At 40.3% G+C, this 15,726-nt stretch overlaps 1 long non-coding RNA gene across 1 annotated transcript; it reads right to left on the reverse strand.

Annotated features, from left to right (window-relative positions):
- Positions 1–391: 391 nt before the first annotated feature.
- Positions 392–15,510, reverse strand: LOC117082437. Its single transcript, XR_004436610.1, has 3 exons — positions 15,287–15,510; positions 10,308–10,313; positions 392–403 (listed from the first exon to the last, which is right to left on the reverse strand). It is a non-coding gene; the product is annotated as an uncharacterized LOC117082437 (long non-coding RNA).
- Positions 15,511–15,726: the final 216 nt, after the last annotated feature.

Below are 15,726 nucleotides of genomic sequence, written 5' to 3' on the forward strand. Positions count from 1 at the left end.
TTAAAAAAGAAAATAAAGTTATCAAAGAAGGAAAATAATCCCAGAATAACACATATAAATACAGAAAGAAATGAAAAACAATTTAATGGGTTTGCATGTCAGTAACTCTCAATGAATACTAACATTTTAATATTATAAAACTATAATAATATCTGAAATGTTTTAAAAAATATGTAAAACTAAAATATATGACAAAAATAGCAAAGAATATAGTGGCCTATAAATATAGAAAAATGCTCTAATGTTTCCACTGTTTGGAAAGTGGCAAAAGTAATAATTTTAATTAGGCTCAAGTAAATTATTTAAAGAGACATTGTGCTCTCTCAGCTAACCACCAACGAGATAGTAAAAGCATGCTTAACAAAATAATGTCTAAAGGAAGAGAATATGCAATTTTTAAAAACTTGATTACTAAGAAAATACTAGAAAGGAATGCTAACAACAAGTACATCAGTTGTGACACACTGAAAGAACATATAATTTAATATATATATATATTTGTTTCTTTTCTTTTTTTTTTTGAGACTGAGTCTAACTTTGTCATCCAGGCTGGAGTGCAGTGGCGTGATCTCGGCTCACTGCAAGCTCCGCCTCCCGGGTTCATGGAATCTCCTGCCTCAGCCTCCCGAGTAGCTGGGACTGCAGGTGCCCACCACCACGCCCAGCTGATTTTTTGTGGCTTTAGTAGAGACAAGGTTTCACCATGTTAGCCAGGATGGTCTTGATCTCCCGACCTCGTGATCCGCCCGCCTCCGCCTCTCAAAGTGCTGGGATTACAGGCGTGAGCCACTGCGCCTGGCCTAATGATATATTTAAACTCTAACATATCATGAATTAATCTAAATTGAAGTGAACTAACCATTTTAATCAAAAGAAAAAATATTAGACCATTAAAACTGTATTATCTTAAAAGGGATAATTTTTTCTTTTTTTTTTTTGTGACTGAGTCCTGCTCTGTAGCCCAGGCTGGAATGCAGTGGCACGATCTTGGCTCACTGCAACCTCCACCTCCTGGATTCACGCCATTCTCCTGCCTCAGCCTCCCGAGAAGCGGGGAGTACAGGCTCCCACCACCACGCCCAGCTAATTTTTTTTTTTTTTTTTTTTTTTTTTTTCGTAGAGATGGGGTTTCACCACGTTAGCCAGGATGGTCTCAATCTCCTGACCTCATGATCTGCCCACCTCGGCCTCCCAAAGTGCTGGGATTACAGGCATGAGCCACCACATCCGGCCAAAAGAGATAAATCTTAAGTGTTAGAACAAAAATTTCTAAGAGCAATTGAATAGAAAAGGTGTACAATGCACAAGCTAACTAAAAAATATCAGGCATAACTACACTAATGTTATTTAAAAGTAGTTATTAAAACAGGAAGCTTTACAAGCGTTAAAGAGGAATGTTTCAAAATGACTAAAGGATAAAATCCACAAAGACAATTTCCCATTTCTAAATGTGTATGCCTAATAGTACATCCTCAAGATTATACAAAGCAAAAACTATAATGGAGCAATAAACAATATCCAATTATTGTGGAAGACAGTAACACATCTCCCTCAGAAACTGATAGAGCAAGAAGACAAAATATCAAAAAGGATCTAGATGGAATACCCTTTCAAACTTGACTTAATTGATATGTATACAATATTGCATAAAAACAGTACCAGAGTAAGCATCCTTTTTAATTATGAGTATTCAGTGATATGTATTAATACTATATCATAAAGAAATTCAAAAGAATTAAAATCTTATATATTCCCTGATAACAGTAGAATTTAGCTAGAGAGTGATAACAAATGGACAGTGGAAATTTCATACATCTTAAAATTAACCATGAAGAAAAAGTTGGACAAAATGTTCTACTGAGTACCAAGATTTTTATAATGCTTAAGCTACTGTTGTATACATACCAAGCAGAAAAAATTGAAACAGAATGGGAAGCTCAGAAATAGAGCCACATATAGGTGATTACTTGCTTTATAATAAAGGAGACTTCAGAGCAATGGAGAAAGGTTTTTTTAAATCAACATGAGGCATTTAGATAGCTATGTAAAATTAATCTTTATCCTTAATTCACATAATATGCAAAAATTCAGTGCAGGTGGGTTATAAATCAAAATGTGAAAGGCAAATAGTAAAGCTTTTACACAATAACATAGGAAAATATTTCCATAAACTTATGGTGGGAAAGATGTCTTTACAAAAATTAGCCAGTGGTGGCATGTGACTATAATCCCAGCTATGAGGTGGAGGTTGAAATGAACTGAGGTCATGCCACCACACTTGAGACTCTGTCTCAAAGAAAAAAAAAAAAGACATATTAAAAACAATGCAAAAAATTAATAAATATAAATAGGTGATTAATAATTTGAACTATGTTAAATTAACACGTTCATCAAGAGACACCATTAAGCCAAGTTACAGTATGAAAGATACTTGCTGTATACATAGCTAACAAAATATTTTATTTAAGAAGGTCTCCCCCAAACAGTAAGAACCAAATAGAAAATGGTAAAATGCCTGAACTGGCATATCACAGTTAACATATCCAAAAGTCCAATAAACATTTGAAAAGGTGCTTATCCCATCAATCATCAGACAGACAAATAAAAACCAATATAAAATATAATTGTCAGATTTTTAAAAATAACAATAATATTTCTTGGGGAAGTGTGGAAGAATGGAAAGTTTCATAGTTTTCTGTTAGAAGTATATGTCTTATCCGTGCAATCACTTAGGCACATTGGCAGTATCTTAAAGTTCATTTCACATATATATTCCTGACACAGAAAGTCTACTCTTTAGTATGTTGTCAATATAAACCTATGTACATTTTAGCAGCATTATTTGTAATACTAAGTTGTAATGGTAACAACACAAATGTCCATCAATGTTTGAATGAATAAATATATTGTGTCTTATTCATACTGTGATCCTATACAGAATTGCAAATCAATTAAACTTACATAACAAACATACGAACAACACAAATTGGCCCTGGATAATTCTGAGTAAAAAAAACCAGACCTAAGAGAGTAGATACCATACAAATTTCAGTTAACAGACAAAACTACCTAATAGTGTTAGAATAGTAATGACCTTTGGACAAGAAGCTACTGAGAGAGGCATCCGTGATTTTATTTATGAAAATTAATTTAGCCATACGTTCATGTTTTGTGTATTTTTTTCTGTATGTGTAATTTAAAAGTTTATAAAGGAAAAACACTTGGGCCAAAATGTAAGTGATTTGTAAAATTTTGTCAGTAACTTTTATGTATTTCTAAATTCTTTCTTCAAGTCATGTTCTGATAAATGACGGGAGATCTGGGGATTTGGGGACCACCTTAAACCCACCCTTCTTCCCACTCTTCCCTTTCCTCTTGGTTTTGCCCTGTTGAGTGCCAAGCTCCACATGCAAAACTGCAATGTCCTACTCTCCATGATTACTCTCCACCAGTCAGCTCTTGACCTCTTTCTGTAGGGAAACATTTTATAGGATTACAGAGTGGAGCTACAGGGGTGAAGGAAATCTAGACGTTACCCTCCTCCTTCTGCAGTAACAGCTTGGGTAGTCAGACTTGAGGAGGGCTTCACTGGCCCAGGGGCACCTTTTACTTGGGCGATCTATTCGCTCTTTAATAATTAAAGGAAGCCTAAGATGAGCCCTGAGGAAAGGGAGTAAGGCTAGCTGCAGAGCGACTCTGCCCCTGGGATTTACTTCGATCATGAGATTGCTTGTGCTGTGTCCATCTCAGTTTCCTACGGCCAGAAAGTAGAGAGGTGCAGCCTCCCATAATCATAAACTCTTGATTCCCAAAGGGTTAAGTGTGACCACTTGGAAAGCAGCAAATCCAGGTGAGGAGGAGAGATTTCCACAGGAAGACTGCAAGAACTATAGAAAGAACACCTATAGAGATGTTGACCTGACCAGGTTGTAATTTTCTGTGTAGATGCCTTCAGGGATCTGAGTCACTTCTCCAGGTGGCCTGGAGACCTAAATATCAAAAACTGGAGACTCATTCCTGAGACTCATTTTTCTCATGCTAGAATAAAATGAACCATAGGTCAACCTAAAGTGTTGCAAGTATTAATAAATGCTCTTCTTGACCTTATCAATTTTGACTCATACATTGCTTGATTTAACCAAAAGATTGTATGAAAAATGCCCCTCCTTGAATGTCTTGGCTCTGCAGTGGAGTTATCATGGATAGCTATCATAGCATCTTCCCAGTGCAGAGTGTTACCACATTAGCTGTATCCTCCTTTCCTCCATTTCTAGGTCACAATAATGAATTACTGGCAGGCATTTTGTGCAATGTAACCATGCCCCAGTCCTGCCCTATCTGCTGTTAATTGGGCTTGTCAACTTAAAAAAAGAGAGATATATAAAGGTAGAAAAGGAAAGGAGGCTTTATTTCATATAAGGGGTTACAACCTGCAAATTGGCCATCTCCCAGGTCTGGAAGCACAGCCTCCAGCCAAGACCAGAGACAAGCACTTCAAAAGAGGAGGGGTTGGGTTCAGAAGATGAGGGCTTACAGCTTTATTCTGAATGGGTTGACTAAACATACATATTCAACAGGTAACAAGAGGAAATGTGAATAATCACGGAAGTAGTCCTGACACATGTGTATTGAACAAACATGCATATAACATAAAACTCATGTTCATTTTGGGGTGGAGATTAATATTTAAATATATTACAATTAGGCCCTCTACATCCAAAGGCATTTTCAGGACAAGAAGGCATGCAATGTACAACCTCTGTAAATTAGCCACAACCAGCCATGGTTAGTAGTCTTCTTACCTGGAGAAACTCATTAAAATCAGTTTCTTCTCCAATCAAAGCTGCAGCTATGGCTGGTGGGCCAGGGCATCAGTTAGTCAGAGTCTATGAGCTGGATGAGTTGTAATTTTTTTAATATTGCCTATCTCAAGGCCAATGCTTATTTAGCTGCTAGGGGGAAAAAAAAAAAAGAAGAAGAAAGAAAAAAGAAAAAAATGTGTGGCAATTAGAACACAGTTTATCCTTTAAGTGTAGGAGTGAGTGACTTAACTCCTGCCTGCCATGGCCTTAGATCCTGTTTCTAATTTTGGTGTTTTAATGCTACAATGAGTCCATTTTATCAGTCTTATGATCTCTAGTTTAACATTAATGCTGGTCAGTTTTTATGTCTAAACCATAAAGGGAGGGGGTATAATGAGCTGTGTCTGATCTCCCATCCTGTCATAGCTAGAAACTCAGTTTTTAAGTTTTCCTGGGATCCCCTTGGCCACAGGGCATCCATTCAGTCGATGATGGCTTAGGATTTTATTTTTAGTTTAGAGTCCTCATAACCAAGATAGGCTAATCAGAAGCTTATCTGTCAGTATTGAAATTTAAGACTGAGTGAGATGTCATGCCTCTATGTTTAGATAATACTGATATCTAAAACGCAGAAAGTGGGGGCCACTATTCTTTTTTTTTAATGATGTAGACTTGCAAGTGAAGAAACTTGGTCTGCAGAGAAGGAGATAAATAGGAAATATATATACAGAAAAGCTGCAAACCTCAATTCTAGTACTATATTCCTGCCCTTGGGTTTCAAGAGACACCCCTCTTTCATTACTAGAAGAAATTCTCTCATTTATGCCGATTGAGGTAGTGTGAGATATTTTTATTTATTATGAAAGAGAGCTAATAAATAGAAATATTATCACACTGAAAAACGAGTGGGTAGGTACTCTTAGCATGAGCATTACCTATGCTGATTCAAAGTATCTGCTCCTTTAAATCTATATAGCTTAGGTTCAAATAGAGATTTTTTCCCCGCCTCAAAGGCCTCTTTTCTTACATGAAAAAGTTAAGACTAGTTTATCGTCTCGGTTTTGCAGTTTGCCTCTGGGAGCAAAGGAGACAAAGGCAGTTATTTAGTTTTGTTTCATAATTGTCCTTCAAGATGCTGAAAATAGTAATTTTTGGCTTATTGACTTTTATCTTCTTGCAATTTGTTAATGTTTTCACTTGACTGCATCTTATGCTACAGATGGGGAGAGAAAGTAGCACCAAGTCATTTTTCTAATATTGCCTGTGAAGATCTTCCAGTAATTCTTATTCCCAAAAGAGCAAGCATTCTGGGCCACCTTCCCTTGGCAGAAGGAAGCAGAGGACTCTTCTGTGGGCATTCCAGACAGCAGTGGAGGAAGTGTGCGCATTATGTGCAGACTTGCCTTCCAAACCATGCTGATGTGATGGAGATCGATCCGCCAGGCAGCAATTATACATTCACGGGGGAATCGATGCAGCTAAATTTACATTGACCTCAGCAGAATAGTTAGTAGTGGAGTAAATCCCTTCAGGCTCTTGTCCAGGGAAATGCAAATAGATATAGACATGTATGTTCCTCAGAAAATCTTTTTCGGGAAACACAAGGTTGGCCAGAAGATTATAGATGGATCCTGGGCCACATGGCATCTGCAAGTGTTTTGAGACCTTAATTTTTGTAGTTAAGTTTAAGCAGGAAAAGAAGTGGAACCTGTCATAAATAATAGTAACCTTAATAAAAGTCAGTGTGCATTTTTTCACTTAATGTGTGCCACGCATGGTGCTATATTTATAATTAGCACAACTATAAGGAAAGGTATCATTATTATCACCTTACCTTATTGATGAGAAAACTGTAATTCAGGAAAGTTAAGTTGCAGAGTCTACGTCTCAGAACTAGGACCTAACACAGGCAGTCTGATTCCAGTGCTCAGAGTTTGAGAGCACACTGTGAACTGTTTTTTTAATCATTCTTCTGACTATGAGGCACCTGCCAAGTTTTCACCCCTGAGGTCTAGGCAAAGGCTATCAGAGAACCGCAGAACCAAGTGTAACCTGAGGAGCAGAAAGGAGACCTGGCATAACAGACAGCAAGTGGACAAACAAGGTCAGCAGGCAGGAACAACAAATAGAACAAATCAGTTCATGGTCGGCTGAGATCATGGATAGCAAATGTGTCCAAGCCTCAACAATGAATGCATGGGCCAGGCATGGGCGCATAAGAACATCTGCAGTGCTAGATCTGTGCAGGAAAGGTACTCAGGTACCAGGGCTCTCCCAGACAGCAGGAGGAGTGAAGCATCCTCACATCAGTGCATCTGCTCTAGAGGGAGCACTGGCTTGTGTCAGAGCCCATGGTGCCCTTCCTCTGTGCCACTCTGTGTCCCTGTCCAGGCCTCATGACTTTCTGAGCTTCTTTTCTATGTGAGAGGAGAAATCTGTATTTTGACTGCATTCATATCTGTGAATGAACCCGAGGAGAAGGGGCAGAACTAACACTGGTTTGGGTTCCAAATCTCAGAATCTTTTGACCACACTTCCCAGCATCATCCCATCACAGATGATTTAGCATCTGCCAAATCTTTGCAAACTGTCTGTTTTGGAGAATTTCTTGGACAGGGGAGAGTGACCACTTCATAGGCCATGCTTATATTCTCGCCGCCCCAAAGGCTGCCCCTGCCCAATCCTTAGCTGTGGGATGATAAATATACCTGAGTGGCTTTGCTTCTGTCATGGATCCTTCAGCCGAAATTCTCTCCTAGGGCAGAATGTTCTATGGTTCATTCTCCATTTCTTCTCTCTTCCCTGGCCTCAGCCTTTCCCTCATCTCTTAATTTTGGTTGGGTTTTCGAAAGAGCATCACTCCTCAGCTAGTTTATCTCAGCCCAGGTTCCCTAGAATACCTACTAAGGTTTCTCAAAGCATTGGGTGCCTAAATACATGCCTTTTACAACTCACCTTGATCATTAGATAGTTCTGATAGTTACTGGTTTTTCCCAATACTTGCCCATGATGTTTTAATCCCCTAATAAAACAACTAGAAATCCCTAGATTTTATTTTTCATGTGCAGGTGGCTTGGGGAGACTTGGGAATCTCCTGAAATTAAGACTCCTCTGATTCAACAATTATCTGAGAATCAAGAAAGAAGAATGTGAAAAAAAATGAGAATAATGAAACAGTTTAACATTTCTGAGGAATAGACTGGAGGTAATATGACATCTTTAAATTGGAACTGGAAATCATCATTTGTTTGCCTGGCAAATTCAGTCCTGATTAATTGTGAAAAATGCCAGTTTGGAACCAGTTACTTGACTGAGTTGTTTAAATCACCCTTATTGAAGAGTTGTTCGAGGACTGCCTAACCAGTCCATCATTAGAAGTATTTGCAAGATCTAGAGCAATAGTAGAGAGGTTGATCCAACTCCTATTTTGGAAGAAAGATTTTGTTGTGGGTGGAAGGCTGGTTTTGGTTTTAATTTTGTTTTGGCTTTCTAAAGAGCATCCTAGGATTGAAGGGCAGTAACAGAGTTGACTCAATGCAGGCATGCAATGTGATTTGAGATGAAGGCCCTCGTTAGAAACTTCCTGATTTTCTGCTCTGTGTAAATGTTATCCAGTGAATAAACTTCCATGTCTGAGCCCTAGAAAGAGAATCTCTGGGGAAGAAGAAGTGAGGGATGATCTCTGTCCATCCTTATGATTCTTATCTTCTAATTGTGAGGAGGGTTCTCTTCCTACAAAGTAAGGCTCCCCACCACCCTTTGCTTCCTGAATATGTGCTTTGTCTCCAGAGCTCTGACTCAGGGACTCGGGAATTCCTTAGCATAGATGAGATGATCTGTTGTTTTCACAAGGCTTTCTTGAATTCTGGAAGTGATCAATAATGGAGAAAGGACAAGGTGTTCCAACCCTCTGGTTCATCAGACAAAGCTCCTCAGTGCTGTCTTATCTTGCTCCTACCTGAGGCTCACAGTCATAGATGATTTTGTTCTGTCTTCTAAAACATAAACCTCGACCCCCGGAATCACCTGTACTTCCTGTGTTCTTTCCCTCTGGCTTCCAGCCTAACTTGCATGAGCAGACACCCAGCTAACACATAAGATGGTTTTCCTAGCATTCTGATTTCCCTCATAGCCAAAAGAACATTCCAATCCTGATGTCCAATTCACCCTTAGAGTCTCGCCCTCAAATCCCACTTCTGGTTGTAAGGACATGCCTTTTCGCCATGAACCACATTCCTTGAATGAGCTCTCTCTGCAGGCATGACTTGCTCTTCACCCAGGGACATAGACTTTCCCTTGTAAAGCCAATCTGAGATATAAGCATCATTTCTGCATGCACTTTACAAATCAATACACTGAGGAATAAATAGATCAAAAGATTTTTTCAAAGTCACTTATCTCACAAAGGATAGAGTTGGGATTTGAATCCAGATAAATTCGAGCACTAAGCCACAATTATTCTTTGCTGTTTTCAACAGCCTCATGATTGTAATGCACATCTTATAATTCATGAAAACAAACAATCTCTCATAACTAACTCCAGCCCTGCACTAATATATTTTGAAGCAGGCAATTTTTATTTATTAAGATCTCCAGATAAACCTGTTTAGGTTTGCTATTTATTACTGTACTTCTTGCTCTGAAATGGGACTGGCTGGTAACTTGAAAAATGAATGGAAAATTGTGTCATTGTGTTCTGACTGGTTAAAATCCCTCCTTCCAGGCTGAAATGCTAGTGTATACTCTCAGTTCTTGGTTCTTGCAAGTATTTATTCTGGAATTATTGTGCAGACCATTAAGCTTGGGGGTTTTCTCAGTCTTTGCAATTTCATAAGCTGTGGAGGCTCCATTGACCACAGAAGGCTGAGTAGTAAATGGATATGTATTGTGAATGGAATGCTTTTTCTTTTTTTTTTTTTTTTGAGACAGAGTCTCGCTCTGCCCCCAGCCTGGAGTGCAGTGGCCGGATCTCAGCTCACTGCAAGCTCCGCCTCCCGGGTTCACGCCATTCTCCTGCCTCAGCCTCCCAAGTAGCTGGGACTACAGGCGCCCGCCACCTCGCCCGGCTAATTTTTTTGTATTTTTTTTTTTTAGTAGAGACGGGGTTTCACCGTGTTAGCCAGGATGGTTTCGATCTCCTGACCTCGTGATTCGCCCGTCTCGGCCTCCCAAAGTGCTGGGATTACAGGCTTGAGCCACCGCGCCCGGCCGAATGCTTTTTCTAAGAGAATCCCTGTAGAGAAAAGCAAAAAAAGGAGAATGTCAAACTTGATTCAGACCAACTAGGATCTTGTGAGCCCTCTGTTCAATTTTACAATATCTGGTAATGTCCCTTCTCTTCCAGAGTAGCTGTCAACTATACCTTAAGATCACCCTTGGCCAGGCGCGGTGGCTCAAGCCTGTAATCCCAGCACTTTGGGAGGCCGAGACGGGAGGATCAGGAAGTAAGGAGATCGAGACCATCCTGGCTAACAAGGTGAAACCCCGTCTCTACTAAAAAAATACAAAAAACTAGCCTGCCGAGGTGGCGGGCACCTGTAGTCCCAGCTACTCGGGAGACTGAGGCAGGAGAATGGCGTAAACCCGGGAGGCGGAGCTTGCAGTGAGCCGAGATCCGGCCACTGCACTCTAGCCTGGGCGGCAGAGCGAGACTCTGTCTCAAAAAAAAATAAAAGATCACCCTGAGGAATGCTTGGTTCTCCTAAGACATGCCTGGGGAGTGTCTAGGTCCTTTACACCTTACCTAGGTCCTTCCTAAGACCTCGGCTCCTCAGGTCTACATAGCTACCTATTCCATGCTGACTCCTTGCTGCCTGTTTTTCTCTCTAACACCTTCTGACTGGACCTTTAAGTTACCATTTCTTTCTTTCTATGGCTGGACCTTCTAGCATTATTTTATGACAAGCTCACTACAGACAGGAGACTGGCCCTTTACTTCCCATCCCTCAGCTCCCTCTTTTCTATGCTGTTCTCCATGGATTTCTCCCCCACTACTTGTGTTTGGGCATAATCGATTGCCAACCTTTGGTAAGAAGCACTGACTTCCCTGAAGCAACCTCGCTAAAAGGACCCCTGTGGTGTGTCCAGTCATAGAAACAAGGGTTCCTGAACTTTATGGCTTTCTTCAAGGCAGTCATTCTACCAGTGTGTTCATGTGTATGTGTATATGATGTATGTGTATGTAAAATGGATATATACTTGCATGTGTGTGTGTGCATGTATAAGTGTACATGTGTGTCTGAGTGCATACATGTGTGCACACATACATAAGAGTGTGTTTGTGTGCCCCTGTGCAGAGGTAGGGAAGACAGAGAGAGTAGGTGAATCCTTGACCAACTTTTCATCAGCATTACTTGGTCAATCTCGGAGAAGCTCCTTGGGAAGCCTGTGGCACCAACACCTAAAATGCAGGAAGCTGGTGAGACTAGGGAAGGAGGGCCAGGGCTGGGGGCCTGACAGCCAGCTATGGATATTACTGATCAGAAAGTACTTGTCGTACAGAAAGAAGCATATCAGAAGCAATTACTGGTGATTCAAGAGATGGTGGGAGATTAGAAATTTACCAGCACCCTGGCATTTGCAGGAGTCACCAAGGGACAGCGAGTGAAAAACAAATATTTTTCAAGTTGTTTAGCAGCACTTTATCCCACTCCCTGGTGGATGTGGGGATAAAGGGAAAGCAACCTCTCAGACACCCTTCTGTCCTCTCTGTGCCTCAGCAGGACTCATTTCAATTCTTTCTGGACACACGTTTGGAGTCACTTAAGGGGCAGTGGATGCAGTAACTGTAGTTCACTTCCCTAGTTCAAATTTTAGAGAGACCTTGAAGACATATCCTGATTTTCTTTGTTAATCATGAATGTTAAAATTAAAAAGCTACGGACATTTCCAGGAAAAGTCAGCTGAAATATCAACTCAGTTGAAAATTCATGAATCTGGAAAACAAGAAATTGTCTCTATTTAAATGTATAAATACTTTTTTTAAAAATAAAAAGGAATGAGAAAACATAAAATGTCTGATCACAGACAATTATAAATGTAAGCTTATCCACAACTGCTCTCTGAGACGCATCCTTGCATGTCCCTGCCTCTTTCTCCTCCTTGCCTCCACCCCACACACCCACAGGCACACACTTATCACTGCTCTGGGCCACACTGGTCTTTTTCTTTACTCCATAAATATGTCCTGCACCCTCCTTTCTCAGGGACCTTGCTGACACTCTTCCATCTGCCTGGAATGATCTCATCTCTCTCCTTTCTTAGCTGACTATTGACCTCTGCACATTTCTTTAGCACACATCCTCCTGTCGAGAACTCATTCATTTGTGGTGTGATGATATCAGAATTTCTGGACTGATATTCAGATCTGTACAGCTTCTTTATGTGTGTGAGCTTGTTTATTTTTTTGTGCCGAAGATCTCACTCCAGCTGATTGAAGGTGGAGTTTAAAATGTGACTAAAATTGTCTTGGTTCCTTTAAGTTTTGAACATTCTCTTTCTAATAAACTCAAAGTCACGTGATCTGAAAGACCAAAATAGATAACCCTTTATCAACTAAGATGGACCCTAAGGTTGAGAAAACAAGATTACCTATAGGTTGAGGGTTCAGGATCCAGCTGGCAAGGCAAATTTCTACATTCTTAGGGCTTTAAATTCCCTAACAATAGGAGTTATCAAACCCCTCCTAACTCTGACTTACGACCCAGGTCACTACAACTCTAATTGGACAGAGGACCAGCCTTACAAACATTCTTTTCTGATAAGCAATTGCAGACTTTAAACCAGTTTCACCAGCATATAGAGGCTGTGCACAAATGGTCTTTGTGCCACAAATAATTCCACCCTATTTTAATGCTAAAACCCTGCTCCAAAGTGAATATGGGATGTATGTTACATACATGTTTACCCACTGTGCATGTGCTCTGCTCCCCTCATAAATATATATAGCTTTTCCCCCAAATCAACTGAATACATATAATACCAACTCATGAGCCATGAAACCCAAACTGTCCTTCCCTTCTTTGAAGAGAGAATACCTTTGATACACAATGGAAACTGTCCCTTCCCAGCCTACAAACTGATATCATCAATTAAGCTCTTTTCTACTATTTACCCATCCCACTCTTCTTTTGGATGACTTTCAAATTATGTATGTCTTTATTAGGTCTTTTTCTTCTCTCCTAAATTTATTCCCTCCTCCCCCGACCTCTATCTAATAAGGTGTTTAGAGGTAGAAGAAGCTTTACATGTCCCCAAGGAACAAAGAAACCCGAAAGGTGATGTTATCAGGTTAAAAAGAAATTATTTAGGCAGATAATGAGTGGAAGAAAGTCCTTGGTAAGGTTTTCCTTTTAATGAGAAGTAGCCCGCAAATTATTTTTTTCTTTCTTTTTTTTTTTTCTTGAGACAGAGTTTCACTCTTGTTACCCAGGCTGGAGCTCAATGGCGTGATCTCAGCTCACTGCAACCTCCGCCTACCGGGTTCAAACGATTCTCCTGCCTCAGCCTCCCAAGTAGCTAGAATTACAGGCATGTGCCACCATGTCCAGCTAATTTTTGTATTTTTAGTAGAGACGGGGTTTAAGAGCAGCCTTAAAAATCAAGCTGCAGACATAGATAATCAAGTTGAAAGCTTGTATGGGTTAAAACCGGCAGCTATGCCCATAGAAGGCTACCTGGGGGCCAGCATGTTCAACATGACGGCTCCATCTTCCGTTTTCTTTGTCAACCACATGTACAGTAAGGAACAGACAACATGGTCCTGGAAAGGTAGAGATCTCATCTGCATAATAAAAGATTACGGTGGGATGGCCAGCTTCTTCGCATGCTATGCAAATGTCTCAACTAGTCCAACCAATCTCTCAGGCCCTATATTAATCAGACATTACTTCCTCAAGCTTGTCTGTAAAACCCCATGCATTTCACCATGAAACCAGAAGACCCACTTGGGAGCTCCTCTCTCTCTGCAGGAGAGAGAGCTATTCTTTGTTCTCTTTCTTTCGCCTATTAAGCCTCCGCTTTTAAAATCACTACCTGTGCATACACGTCATTGATTCCCTTGGTGTGAGACAACAATCCTCCAGTATTTACCCCAGAAAATGACGCCACTTCAGTGGCTTGTCCCCAGCTGCCCTCAAGGTCCTCACTGGCCTCTCAGTCTCTTGTTCTGCCTGATGACCAGGCTTTCTGTACTTGTATATACTCAGGTCAATCTGTTTTTCCAAGCTGTTGAATGTCATGCTATGTGCACTTCTGATGACTACAGATATTGCCATTGTCTTCAGCCATGATGCTCTGATACTCTGTGGTCTCCTTACCCATCCCAAGCCTCTCCTGGCCAGTGGCACTAAAGTACCATAGTGACAGTAAAGTACCATAGCATTGGGCATTGGAGCCAATTTGGGGATGAATCAATCAGTTGAGGAATTCTCCAGCTAGAAGTAAGCACAGGGATCTGTATTCTAACTATAAGAAAAAGAATCACCAAACCTGGTTCTTTGAGCATGGCACGTGATTCACAGCATTTCCCGACTCCGGTGGCAGGTGCATGATCACAAGCATTTCTTTGGACAGCCCAGTGCAGCAGTGACAATAGTCTCTTGGATTTGCTGGCAGGAACAGCTGCACGTTGGCACACTTCTGCACCCCTCTTTATCTAGAAGATGTGGTCAGATTTGCCAGTATCCAGAGGGCACTTTTGAAGGTTGACTTACACAGCACTGTGAGAACAATGAGGACTGGCCACCTGGAGTCTGGGGCTTATAATAGAAATAAGAATCTGAGGATCAAAGAAAGACATTCTCAGCATAGTGTAAGAGATTAAAATACACCACCCCCAAACCTGCCACTTTTGCATAAGGATTATTTTGAACTAAAATATTTAAGATTCAATAGATGTAGTAAAAACCTTCCTAGGGCTTCTCTTTTCTGATTGAAAACAGAAACTTTTGAAATATGAAGGCAGCCACCAATCCTCTCTCCTGGGGAAGTGTTATGACCATAAAGAAGATAAAAGTCAGCCTTGAGATGGACCTTTGCAAACAAATCTTACTCCATTTGTCCCCCCATACATGTCCCTTCCCACAGTTTGCCACCTTTGGAATCCCAAAATCTTTTTTTTTTTTGTCTTATTATTTCTCTGCAAATGTATTGTTTTTAGTTAAGATGCTATTAATACATTAGTCCAGGTTCTGACCACCCTTCTGAGTGACTCATCAGGGAGTTTCTGCTGTGTAGGTGTGCTGCACGTGTTAATGTTCTGTTTTTCCTGTTAATCTGTCTTTTGTGAGTCTGATTTGCAAATTCATAGCTGGAAAACTTAGAAAAGTAGAAAAAAAGTGGGTTTTTTCCCCTTCTCTGCAATAGCTGTCATTTAATTCTAAATAATATTTACTACATATTCTTTTTTTTTTTTTTTAAATTTTTAAACTTTTTATTTGCATATTAAAAAAATTGTGCATTCCGATAATTAAAATCATTTGAACAAAAAAAAAATGGCACTCTGATTAAACTGCATTACAGCCTGCAGGACACCTTGGGCCAGCTTGGTTTTACTCTAGATTTCACTGTCGTCCCACCCCCACTTTTCCCACCCCACTTCTTCCTTCACCAACATGCAAGTTCTTTCCTTCCCTGCCAGCCAGATAGACAGATGGGAGAGGCAGGCGCGGCCTTCGTTGTCAGTAGTTCTTTGATGTGAAAGGGGCAGTATTTACTACATATTCTTTCAGAAAACACTTGTTTTGACAGATTCTTGACATAGTTTCAAAACCAAACCCTGCCATTGAGGAGTTCACAGTGCAATTGGGGAGATAGAAAGCAACTAAGATGTGATGTATGTATTGACTGAGTGCCATGGAAAAACTAGTTCTAGGGGATGAGAGAAGTCTGCATAGACTTTCCAGAGTTTTAATTCCTATGCAGT

This window comes from Trachypithecus francoisi, unplaced genomic scaffold, assembly GCF_009764315.1.
Source record: "Trachypithecus francoisi isolate TF-2019V2 unplaced genomic scaffold, Tfra_2.0 Lachesis_group9, whole genome shotgun sequence".
In the NCBI taxonomy this organism is placed as follows: domain Eukaryota; kingdom Metazoa; phylum Chordata; class Mammalia; order Primates; family Cercopithecidae; genus Trachypithecus; species Trachypithecus francoisi.